The sequence below is a fragment of the Mustela erminea genome, chromosome 10 (assembly GCF_009829155.1).
Source record: "Mustela erminea isolate mMusErm1 chromosome 10, mMusErm1.Pri, whole genome shotgun sequence".
Lineage (NCBI taxonomy): Eukaryota > Metazoa > Chordata > Mammalia > Carnivora > Mustelidae > Mustela > Mustela erminea.
Window position 1 is genome coordinate 18,737,039 of NC_045623.1, and position 13,741 is coordinate 18,750,779.

Here is a 13,741-nt window from a genome sequence, read left to right on the forward strand (position 1 = left end):
ATTCCCAATGGTTGCCACATTCCAAAAATGGCTGAACCAAATGACTGGTCACTTTTCTTCTCCAGAGACAGTACAGTTAAGATAATTTTTAACTTTTGGATTCTGGAATTTTGACTTCATGAATTATAACATAGCATACAAATTAAACATAAGAAGTTAAAATCAACTGCCAAGATTTTTGCTAATTGTGTGGCTTTGGCAATGACATAACTTCTCTGTGCTCCACCCCCCTCGTTTGAAAAATGGAGCAATCACATTACCTAATTATTGGAGTTGTTAACACATTTATAAGTTTTTATAATAGTGCCTCATACGTAATTGGCACTCATTAGAAGTTACCTTTTCATATACTATTGCAAAGTCACCAAGAACTCTCTTGGCAGAGAATAGGTTTAAAATTAGGGATGAATCCCACCTCAGTCCTTACTAGCTTAGTGATGACGGACAAAACTATTTGACTTCTTGGAGACAGTGTTCTCAAGACTAAAATAAAGAAAATAATACCTACCTCATAATCGTTTAAGGATTAAACAAGCAACAAGCGAAGTACGTGCTGTATAGTCAGGCGGTTACCTGAAGAGCATGTAACAGCTAACACAAACAGATAGTATATATACTAGATTGTCAGGTTGGTAAAGGAAGAAAAGCAAGAGGCTGGAGAGTAAGTTAAAATCTGGTTCTAAAAACTCCTGGATCTCTCATCCACCATCTCCCTTCCCTTCCCCACCTTAGAAAAATCCAGGCTGTTGAAAGTATTTCCGTGTCCCTATGCGAATGAGAGACTAGAAAATCAGTGAGGAGTACAGTCTGCCTTGGGCGCCATACTGACTCTGACAAAGTTAATCATTGTCACTTCAGAGGCTCTGGAAGTACTGTGGGTCTTCAGAAGATGGGTGATTACTTATGTCTATGAAGGGCGGGGAAATGGAGTTTAATGTGATCGATGCAGCAGGTGTGTTGTGACAAATGCTGGGAACTACAGCAGTCCCACAGCCCCACAGAAGCTTGGCAGAACAGCCAGAGAGCCTCTGAGCCCCTGCTGGGGCACACAACAGTAGACTAATGGAAGCTAAGGAGACTCCAAAACAACCCAGTGTCTTTGAGGCAGCCAGAGGAGTGAAGGAAGAAAAACCTTAATCCCAAATCTTAAACCTCCTTTCCGTGCTTTCTGCCAAAGATTTTGAGAAGACTGTGAAAGGCCATTGGGGAGGAAAAAGGGATGTTTTCTAGGCAATAGAAGGAATCTAAGTCCAAAACTCAGAGCTGGTACAGAATGGATAGAGAAAATTAGGAAGTATTGTAGTTAAACGTGTACGTAATGAGAAAAAAAAATTAAATATTTGCTGAGCATTTTCAAACATCAATAACTCAGCCATTTATATTTTTAAATATTAAAAAGGGCACAGAGTATGGTATTGATTTGAAAATACAGAAATGTCATGCTAAAAAATGTATCTGGTTTTGAACTGACAAAATAAGACCAGTCAGTCTGATTTTATTCACATACTAAGGGCTACACAGTTCAACATAATGAAATTTTGCCTTTTTAAAATGTGGGTTAGGACACTCAATATTTGTATGGTACAACAAGTAATAATGGCTCCATTATTAATTGCCTACTCTTATTAAAAAGTTCCAATAAAGAATAAATGGGAGCCAAGATATAGTTTATAATGTGAAAAACAGTTGCCTATTATTTTATTTTGGGGTCAGCAAGGTCACTTGATAAATTATAATGTGTTTTCTAAACATGACCTATAATCGCTGTTTTTAAAACAAAACATAAATAATACCAAATGGTAAATCCAATTAATTCATTTCCAACTGGTTTTGATTATCAGCATCAATAATTATGTTCAGTTTGTATCTGGTTATTAACCTTAATGATACTCTATCTGCCATTTAAGTAATTACTTTTTTATCAGCATCATCAGTAACAATAATTTTTGCTTATAATTAGTTGATTTGTCATTCATTAAGACTGCTAAATTATCCTATTAAATCATCATCTACAAGATGATCATAAAGATAAATGAAATATTGCATGGGTACTGAAATTTGTCACTCACTTGAATTTTGAAGGATGACACAGACATGTCCCCTTCACCCCCAAAAAGAGAAATGATTTATTTATCTTCTTTAGGCTCTAATACCCCTTTAACTTCACTTCCTTTAGGTCCTAAATTATATTTTTATGTAAGAAACCTAAATAGCTAAACACTTTGAAAACAGTTTTCTTAATTTTCTTAAAAAGCAGATGTGATGGTCTTTTTCAAGTGTCAACTCACTAAGCTACAGTCACTGGTTATTCAAGCACTAATTTAGGTGTTGCTATGAAGGTATTTTATAGATGTTATTAAAAAGTCCATAATCAGTTGGCTTTTAAGTAAAGAAGATTATCCTAGATAGTCAGGGTGGGCCTAATCCAATCAACAGGAAAACTCTAAGAGCACAGTCCATGATTTCCTGAAGAAGAAGAAAGTGTGTCTACAGAGGAGAGCAACTTCAGAACATGCCTGAGAGTTCAAGCCTACCCTTTCTGACAACCTGCCTTATAATTTCTGACTTGCCTAGCCATCCTCCATAATCACATAAACCAACTCTTTGTAATACTTTTCTTAGTATATATCTCCTAATAGTTCTGCTTCCCTGGTTGGACTCTAATACAGCAGGCTATTACAAAGTGGCTTAGGTATTGTATCAGAAAGATGAGAGATTAGAAAGTACTCCTTGACCTAAAATCGATAGCTCACCATTTAAAATTTTATTAGTAGAAAGTCATTCACTTCTTTGTGTGAGCCTATAAAAATGTAGATATTTCTAGAAGGGGTAACATCATAAACTATTCCTATTAAGACCCCTCCCTCCTTAGAGGTTCCCAATTCCCAGTTAAGACACTAAGAGGGTGAAATTCATGAAGAACGGTTGTAATGACAAGGTGTAGAGTACAAAGCAAGTGGAAGTGTTGCTACCTCATAGCTTGGCCAAGGGCCAGTCCTGTCAAAACCAGTATTGCTCCATTCATTATATCCCCACTCAGTTATAAACTTGCCTTCTTCCAGGCATGCAAGACCTTAGAGAAATGTACACCTTATAGGATTACATTATTAAAAGGACAATCATACCATGTTTCAAGAAGCTCTGCAGAAAATCTGGAAAGTATACATATACATAAAGACTAAATAACATATTACTAAATAATGAATGGATCAACCAAGAAATCAAAGGGGAAATAAAACAATTCATGGAGAGCTAGTGCTCACTGAGGCTGAGGCTCCACCTGCTGGCAAGACTTCTCCCCGCTGCATTTTATTTATTTTTTCATGGTTTTGCAGAGACTTAAGTTTTATGGATTAGGTTAAACTCTGGACCTCCTCAAAGAGAACCCATTTTTTTTTTTTTTCAAAATGGCAGCCTCCAGCTGTACGCAATTGTTAGTTCTATACTAGGTGATGCAGAGAGTTTCCAAAATGGCAGCCTCCAGCTGTACGCAATTGTTAGTTCTATACTAGGTGATGCAGAGAGAGAGCAAGCATTTCAGCACCTACAATTATGGAACTTATATTGTCAGGAGAATAAGACATGGCTTCAGAGAAGTTAAGAATGTAAAGGATCCTATAGAAATTCAAACCCTAGTGAACAAAGTCAAAGGAGACATTGGAACAATTCATTGACAGGTCTACTTCAGCCAACTGTATTTGACTGACAAGCTTATCATTAAGAAAACAAGGGGGACTTTAGGGAGCTGGGACCAGCCACCACTGCAGCTGTGGACCACCTTCAGCATCATTCTGCTCCGGGGTTGGGGGCTGCCAATAGACCACAAGTGGCCTCTTACATCAGTTTAAAATAGCCTCTTTCTCTGCCTGCCCTGTATGAGCTGATAAACTGAGTTGGGTTTCCATTCTTCTACAGCCTTAGTGAAAAATGATGGTTGTCTCTCTCTCCTTGGTTCAAGTGCGAAAATGAAGAGCTAGAGCTCACTGAGAATAATGCTGTGTATTATTTCATCTCCTCTCCACCCCCCCCCCCCCTTTGCATCTCATCACCACTGGCACAGAGCACCTACACACTTTGTTTCTTCATTGACATTAAACAGAACTTTCTCCCCCCACCCCCCCCAAAAAAATACATGGAGACAAATGAAAATGAAAACACAATGGTCAAAAATCTTTGGGACACAGCAAAAGCTGTTCTAAGAGGAAAGATTATGGCATTACAGACCTTTCTCAAGAAGCAAGAAAAAAATCAAATGAACAATCTAACCTTACACCTAAAGGACCTAGAAAAAGAAGAATAAAAAAAGCCATGAGCTAGTAGAATAAAGAAAATAATAAAGATGAGAGCAGAAATAAATGAAATAGAAACTACTAAAACAATGAAACCTGAATCTGGTTCTTTGAAAAGATAAAAAAACTGATAAACCTTTAGCCACACTCATAAAGGGGTGGGGGGAGAAAGAGAGAGAGAGAGAGAGAGAGAGAACTCAAATAAATAAAATCAGAAATGGAGGAAAAATAACAACTGACACCACATAAATACAAATGATAATAAAATATGAAAAATTGTATGTCAACAAATCAGAAAATCTAGAAGAAATGGATAAATGCCTAGAAACATATAATCTTCCAAAACTGAAACAGGAAGAAATAGAACAGATTGAGCACTAGCAATGAAATTGAACTGGTAATAAAAAAATAACAAAGACCCGGTGGCTTCATAGGTGCATTGTACTAACATTTTAAGAGTTAATACTTATTTTTATCCAACTATTCAAAAAATAGAAGAGGAAGGAAAGCTTCCAAATTTATTCTATGAAAGTCATTACCTTGGTATCAAAACCAGATAAAGACACTGAAATAAAAGAAAAATAAAGACCAATATCGCTGATGAACACAGGTACAATAATCCTAAACAAAATATTTGCAAGCCAAATCCAACAATATACATTTAAAAAAGCATTCACCACAATTGAATGGGATTCATTCCAGGGATACAGTATGGTTCAGTACTTCCAAATCAATCAATGTGCTACATCACATTAACAAGAAAGATAAAAACCATATGATCATATGGATAAAAGCCATATGATCACCTTAATAGATGCAGAAAAAAACATTTGACACAATGTAACATCCATTCATGATAAGAACTCTCAACGAACTAGGTTTAGAGGAAACATACCTCAACATGATAAAAACCATATATGAAAAACCCACAACCAACATCTGTGGCTGAGTTTTTCCTCCAAAATCAGTAACAGTTCCACTCTGACCACTTTTATTCACCACAGTATTGCAAGTCCTAACCACAGCAATCAGATAAGTAAAAAAAGTCAAAGACATCCAAATTGTTTAGAAAGAAATAAAACTTCCACTATTTGCAGATGACATGATAATCTATGTAGAAAACCCAAAGATTCCACCAAAATGCTATAACCGATAAATGAAGTCAGTAAAGTTGCAGGATCAAAATTAATACAGAGAAATCTGTTTCATTTTTAAATGAAGAAGCAGAAAAAGAAATTAAGAAAACAATCTCATTTGCAATTACACCAAAAAGAATAAATCCTAGGAAGAAACTTAACCAAAAAGGTGAAAAAGAACTGTATTCTGAGAACTATGAAACACTGATGAAATAAACTGTAGATGACCCAAACAAATGGCGATATATTCCATACTCATGGGTGGGAGAATAAATATTATTAAAATGCCCATGCTACCTAAAGCAATCTACAGACTTAATGCAATCCCTATCAACATAACAACAACATTTTTCATAGAACTAGAACAAATAATCCTAAAATTTATATGGTACCACAAAAGACCATGATAGCCAAAGCAATATTGGGAAAGAACAAAGCTAGAGATATCACAATCCCAGATATCAACATACACTACGAATCTGTAGTAATCACAACACTAAGATAATGGCACAAAAACAGACACATAGATCTATGGAACAGAACAGATAATCTAGAAATAAACCCACACTTATATAGCCAATTAATCTAAGAAAAAGGAAGCAAAAGTATACAATGGAAAAAAGACAGTGTCAAATGTGACTGGGAAAACTGGACAGCTATATGCAAAAGAATGAAACTAAACATACTTTCTTATATACACAAAAATAAACTGATAATGCACTGAAGACCTAAATGTGAGGCCTGAAACCAATAACATCCTAGAAGAAAACAGGTAGTGGTTTCTTTGACATTGTCCACAGAAACATTTTTCTAGGTATGTCTCCTCAGGCAAGTGAAACAAAAGAAAAATGGAAGGATTGGGATTATGCTAAAATAAAAAGCTTTTGCACAGCAAAGGAAACCATCAACAAAACAAAAAGGCTACCTACTGAATCAGAGAATATATTTACAAATGATATATCCAATAAGGGGTTAATATAAAATAGCTAAAGAACTTACACAACTCAACACCAAAAAAAAAAATCCAATTAAAAATGGCAGAGGACCCGAATAGACATTTTTCCAAACAAGATATACAGATGGCCATCAGAGACATGGAAAAGATGCTCAACATCACTAATCATCAGGAAAATGCAAATTAAAACCAAAATGACATATCACTTTACACCTGTCAGAATGGCTAAAATCAATAACACAAGAAATAACAAGTGTTAGTGAAGATGTAGAGAAAAAGGAAATCTCATGCATTGTTGGTGGGAAAGCAAATTAGTGTAGCCAATGTGAAAAGCTGTTTGGAGGTTCCTCAAAAAAATTAAAAATAGAATTATTGTACCATCCAGTAATTCTACCACTGGGTATTTACCCACCTCCCCCAAGCAAAAAAAAAACAAAAAAAACCAGTGAAGACACTAATTCAAAAAGATATATGCTCTCCTACGTTTACTGCACCATTATTTACAATAGCCAAGCTAGGGAAGCAACGAGGTCATACACTGATCTATGAATAAAGATGTTTTATATATATATATATATATATATATATATATATATATATAATGGACTATAAATTTTATATATATATATAATGGACTATAAATTTATATATATATATATATATATAATGGAATATTACTCAGCCATAAAAAAGAATAAATCTTGCCGTTTGCAACGACATGGACGAACCTGGAGGGTATAATGCTAATTGAGATACGTCAGACCAAGACAGATACCATATGATTTCACACCTATATGGAATTTAAGAAATAGATGAACAAAGGAAAAATAACAAACAAAAGCCAGACTCAAATACAGAGGACAAACTGTGGTTGCCAGAGGGGAGTGAGTGGGGGGAATGGGTGAAATAGATAAAGGGGGATTAAGAGCATACTTATCTTGATGAATATTGAGAAACATATAAAACTGTTGAATCATACTGTATACCTGAAACTAATATAACATTGTATATTAATTATACTTCAATTTAAAAAGCTGTAAAATACTCTATAAGATCCACCCACTCAAGAAAACAGAGTGTGACACATAAATGACTGAGTCAAAGAATATATGTCTAGATTAACCTCTCTCAAATGGCTAGTTCTATTTTTGCTATACCAATAAATGAGGGTACGGGTTTGGGAGGAAAAAAGGTCAGCCTGCATATATGGAGAACTTCACAATGTTTTCAATTAGCAATAATCGTGCCTCGAATAAACCTCATTGGTATGATACTGCCACTGCGCAAAGCTGAGAACTTCACAATGTTTTGGCAAATTTCAGACTGGCAAAACATGACGCATATTTAAAGTTGGTTAATTTGGGGCGCCTGGGTGGCTCAGTGGGTTAAGGCCTCTGCCTTCAGCTCAGGTCATGATCCCAGTGTCCTGGGGTCGAGCCCGGCATCCCGCTCTCTGCTCCGCAGGAAGCCTGCTTCCTCCTCTCTGCCTGCCTCTCTGCCTACTTGTAATCTCTGTCTGTCAAATAAATAAATAAAATCTTAAAAAAAAAAGTTGGTTAATTTGATCGATTTTTTAGATACTTAAGATATTTCTATAGATTTTGCTGCTGGTTGTTTCTATGATAAACGGTATAGAGGTCACAGATACTGCTAGAGATATGAAAATAATTATACTATGTGCTTGTTCTTATGCTCACCCAGGATGCAATTCAAAAGAGAACAATTTTAAAATAGATTTACTACTGGGTTTATTTTGTTGACCTTGACAAATGTCACCTCAATGTTGTTCCACTTCTATTTTTCCTCAAGGGAGAAGAGCTGCTTATGAGCAGGTGAAGGTAGAAGCACATGGTCAAGTTAAAGCGCAGAGAGAGAAACATTTTAAGCTGTCCAGAATATTAACAAGGAATACGATTTGCCTATCTCCTGAACATAGCGTCTTTTTTTATAGATTAGTAACTACTTCATTATAGCCATGAATTTAGAGCTTCCTGAAATTATTTATATTAGAACCTAGTATTAAGGTCATTTTTTTTTCCTTGACATGATCCCAAAATGGAAATGAGAACTTTACCCATGATTTCCTATGATAATTGCGGACTTGCATTCAAGAAAAGAAGGAAAGAAAAGCCATCAGAAGCAACATTTGAGAACTGCCTTCCTCATTTTAGACTACAACTATATGAATAATCTTCTATTTTCACAGTAAAGCTCCCATTTTTTATACTGTGAAATTGCAGACTACCTTTTCTCCAGAGATCTCAAAGTTCTTTTCTGGTATCAATTTGTCAGTAGCCCAATGTCTCTGATTCTGTGGAGTCCAGAGGAATCTGTTCAAGCATTATTTCTGTGAAAGCCTTTCAGAGACTTTATAACAACCCAACCTATGGAGAGCATCAATAATGACTGCAAAGTTCTTTTGCCAAGTGCTTATTAACTAACAAAAGGTATCTCCATTAGAAGAAAAGTGTATGGGGGTGCCTGGGTGGCTCAGTCGGTTAAGATTAAACGGCTGCCTTTGGCTCCAGTCATGATCCCGGGGTCCTGGGATCAAGTCCCGTGTTGGGCTCCCTGCTCAGTGGGGAACCTGCTTCCCCCTCTTCCACTCCCCTGCCTTTGTTCCCTCTCTCACTGTCTCTCTCTCTCTCTCTGTCAAATAAATAAATAAATAAGAAGAAAGTATGGCTTTGAAAAACTGTGAAAATTCAAGGGCAATGTATTTACATCCTTCTTAAATCTACTCAAGCTTTCATTCAAAGATTAAATTTACACATATTACATACTGATACAGTGCCCGGTAAAGTATACGCAATAAAAATTAATTACTTTAATTTTATAAATATGTTATAATTCAACATCTATTATGTATTGGTTATTGTGACTTAGAGCAAGTCATTAACCTTTTCAAATTTTATAAAATGGGGCTTTTCTACCTGCATATGAGGATTAACAATACTCAAGTGCATGAGACCATTTTTAAGTTATTTCTCATACAAATATGAACTTTTCGTATAATAAACCTGGGACTTGAACATCAGACACTTTAGAAATTTAACACTGATAATAATGAATTATATGTAATAATATTAAACTAGGAAAAACGTTAACACTGATATTCTGCCGTTTCTGGAGAGATTCCTTCAGAATAAAGTTCTTGGCGATCATGCATAAATTCATGGCACTGTAAGGATGACTGTAGGCAGACTCATGAAGTTATGAAGATTTGTTCTGGAGCATTGCGAAGCAGCAAATTTTAAAAAGGCATTCAAACAGTTTTATAAATGTTTCTAACTGGAAAACAATGGTAAAACTAATAGCCCAGTGTGCCAGTAAAAAGGTCATATAGTCCTAAATGAGTATTTTGGGAGAAGAAGGAACACTGAGATTTGGGGTAGGATTGTGCAAGACCCTCTGTGTATCAGAGCATATGGACATAAACTAGGTTAAGTTGCTTGTATTTGAATTCTATGTTCATTTTGACCTTTTACTATTCTCACCTTCGAACAAGGAAACAAACCCAAGATACGTAATGACAGTACCCATGCCTTTGAGATGTAATCATCTATTGTTATGTTTTATATAGCTCAATTATGTAAGTCTCATCTCTCCAGCAAAGATTTTGGTAGGCAAAGGCCTTGAGTCAAACCAAGGGTCTGGTATGTATTAAGAGTGACTTTTCTTACACCCTGTTTTACAGATATCAAAGCTAATTATTTCAGTCAACCTTCATAAAAACCATGCAAAAGAACCAGGAACTCTGAAAGTTTAAATAGGTAAATTGTCCGAAATTACTTGGTTAGGCTTCAATAAGTATTTATTGAATTGAATCTCTGCATCATGTTAAGGACCTATGATTTGTGATCACTGAGCTTGCAAATACGTTATAAGAATTGCAGTGCCTTGTATGGCACGTTCCCCTATTTTGTATAGTACTTTGTATTTTACAAAGTGCCTTCACCTACATAATTGTGTTTAATGATTGATATCTTAGAGAGTGAGAGAATATGCTAAGTGTAAGAAATGATGTTACAGTATTATGTAGTGAGAAACATAAGGACAGCTGAGCAGGATTTAGATTAATTCATGGGTGACACAGTCATAACATTTATTACTGTTGAGATAGAGCCACAAAGGAAATTATTTTAAAAGAAAGCTAAAGACAAGGATTTGCTTGTCTCCTTAAGCTGTAATGCCCTTCTCTTTCTTCTTCCTTCTCAGAGCAGTTTACTCTTCCTTCAAAGCTCAGCTCAAAGGCCATCTCCTCTATGAAGCTACCACTGGGCCCTCTGAATTTGCAAGGAATTGCATCCCTCTGTGTTCCCACAGCTCTTGACATGCAGCTCTTGCAGAGCATTTATTTTCTTCTTTTTTGTAAATAATTGTTTACTTTATAAAGCTTCTTCAAGGCAGAGACTAGCTTGTCCTTATTAGCTCCCATTTTGCCCACAACAGGGCTCTGGTGGTATTGAATGAACTAGGAGGAACACCACTATTTAAAATACTAAAGACTCCCACCAAATATTCCCAAGGGTCATCTCCTGCCAGATTTATAGAAGACAGCAAGGGAAGAAGAGATTATTGAGGGACAATAAAAATAAAATAAAATATGAAAATGGACAGAGCAGGGGCGCCTGGGTGGCTCAGTGGATTAAGCCTCTGCCTTCAGCTCAGGTCATGATCTCAGGGTCCTGGGATAGAGCCCCGCATCGGGCTCCCTGCTTAACAGGGAGCCTGCTTCCCCTTCTCTCTCTGCCTGCCTCTCTGCCCACTTGTGATCTCTCTGTCTGTCTGTCAAATAAATAAATAAAATCTTTAAAAAAGGACAGAGCAGAGATTTAGGAAGCAGAATGTTAGAAGGACACTTTATTCCATGGTTATATACAGGGGCCCACTATGTATCAGGCACTAAACTAATTGCTCGGGATATAAAAGAGAATGAGGCTCTGTCCCTATTCTTCAAGGAGTTTCCAGTCTAGTGCAGAAGGCAGTCTAGTAAACAATAATTACAAAACAAAGGGCTAAATTAATTGCTAAAGATAACTACCTACTACAACATGGCAGTTGCAAGTCTAAAAAAAAACTCTTGCCTTTAAATTGTATTAAAAATATGAGGAAATAAGGTTGGAATTAGATTTCTAATCTTGTGATGACAAAGTTGTTTTGCTATAGGAGTTTCAATAATAAAGTGTTATGTTAACTAGCTCTAATATATATGTTAAACTTATAAAGTCATTGGGCAAATCTAGCATTTGACAACATCCAGACTTTCTTCAAGAACCATTTTTACTGCCCCATCACCACCAGCATTATGATTACATACTCTCATAGGGACTTTAATTTCTTCTTTGAAATATCTATAATAGTAGTAATTATTGGTATACTTGTTTCATGTATTTCTCCCTCCCTTTAATCATGAGCTCTCCAAGGTAGGGAAATGTGTCTGTCTTGCTCATCTTTACAACGCTAGCTCAGTACCGTGCACATACTAGGTGCTCAATAAGTGCTTGATGAATTGGTTAAATTACTAACATTTGTTAGTTTTGTCATCCAATACCATGAAATAAAATTTCTCTATGGCTTGCAACAGCTTTTCTCCCAAAGTGTGGTGTACATTCCAAATGTAGTGTGAGTCCAGAACAAGATGAAATTATAACTGTGAAATCTGCATATTGCACAAAACCATCAAACACAGTAGGGAAGGTTGTGACCATCACAAAGAAGCTATGCCAGCTAGTAGATGGGGCTGAGATCTGACCTATTTTCTCCTTTCTAAGCCATGGTGCAAGGATGCATTTCTTGAAAACAGGACCTCTTCCTAATTCACAATCTATAGTCTTGATAATATAATTTGTTGGTTGCCCTAACTGAACACACTGTATCCAAATACCACATGTACTAAAATATTGGGAGCAAAGAAGAATTATGGATCTAGGTTTCACTTAACCCTGTTATTTCTAGTAGAGGTAAAATTGACAAACAACATTATGTTATTTCAGGAATATAACATAATAAGTCACTATTTATATATACTGCAAAAGGATCACCACAATAACTCCAGTTAACATCTGTCACCATACACAATTACAGAACTTTTCTTGTGGTGAGAACTTTTAAGACCTACTCTCTTAGCAACTTTCATATATGCAATACAGTATTATTAATTATAGTTGCCATACTGTACATTACATCCTCATGACTTATTTATATATAACAGGAAGTCTGTACCCTTTAACAACTTCCATCTATTTCACCCTCCCCCCATTCTCAGCCTCTGGCAACCACCAATTTGCTCTTTGTATCTACAAACTTTTTTTCTTTTCTTTTCTTTTTCTCTTTTAGATTCTGCATGTAAGAAACATGATATGGCACTGTCTTTCTCTCTTTGACTTATTTTATTAGTATAAGGTCCCCAAGGTCCATCCAGGCTGTCACAAATCACAAGATTTCATTCTTTTTTTATTGCCGAATAATGTTCCATTATATACCTCACGTTTTCTGTATCTACCCAGTATTAGATATTTGGGTTGCTTCCATATCTTAGCTACTGTAAATAATGTTGCAATGAACCATGTTTCATTTTGCTGATCAGGACTGTGATGGAGATGGAAATCCACTAGATGTGTTTGAGGAAGGGGATAATGTGGATAATACAGTAGCCGAGATAATTGGTTTGGGATTCAGCATTTCCATTTCCCATAGTGAATTTCTCTCTTTTATGTGAAAGCATCCATGACAGCCAATGCATTGAGCCATTCCAATAGCTGATTAATAAAATGAGTGTTTAGGGGCACCTGGGTGGCTCAGTCAGTAGGGCATCTGACTTTTGGTTTCAGCTCAGGTCATGATCTCAGGGTCATGAGCTCAAGCCCCATGTCAGGCTCTGTACTGCGTGTGGAACTTCTTTAAGATTCTCTTCCTCTCCCACTGCCCTTCCCCCCTGCTCATGCACACACTCTCTCTCTCTCTAAAAAGTAATAATAATAATAATAATAATAATTTAAGTAAAATGAGTTTAATTTAATTTATATTCACATAGTTATTTATTTTGTTAACATTTTCTTTTGTTTTTAGACAGTCATTATGCAGTCATTAGACATGTCTAGGGCATTTGTTAAAACAGTGATCCATTACAATCTCAAATGCAAATGCCATTGCAACCATGAATGATTATTTTAATACTGTGTTATTTAGAATACATACCATTTATTTTAAAACCACAGTTGTGAAATTATTTTGATTTTAAATACCTGGCTTGGAGCCAGAACTTCATAAGCAGTTAGTTATTAGATGCCATTTGTAACATCAGGAAAGGCCAGACAGTTCACAGAAAGGAAAACTAAAGGGAAAGCATTCAGAGGATC

General features: G+C 35.9%; 1 protein-coding gene and 2 pseudogenes across 8 annotated transcripts in view; 1 reads left to right on the top strand and 2 right to left on the bottom strand.

The window, feature by feature from the left end:
• Positions 1-13,741, bottom strand: part of NTNG1 (netrin G1) — a 341,042-nt gene that overhangs the window by 303,913 nt on the left and 23,388 nt on the right. The gene's annotated exons all lie outside the window — the stretch shown is intronic.
• Positions 3,471-3,848, top strand: LOC116600804 (annotated as a pseudogene).
• LOC116568319 lies at positions 7,492-7,671 on the bottom strand (annotated as a pseudogene).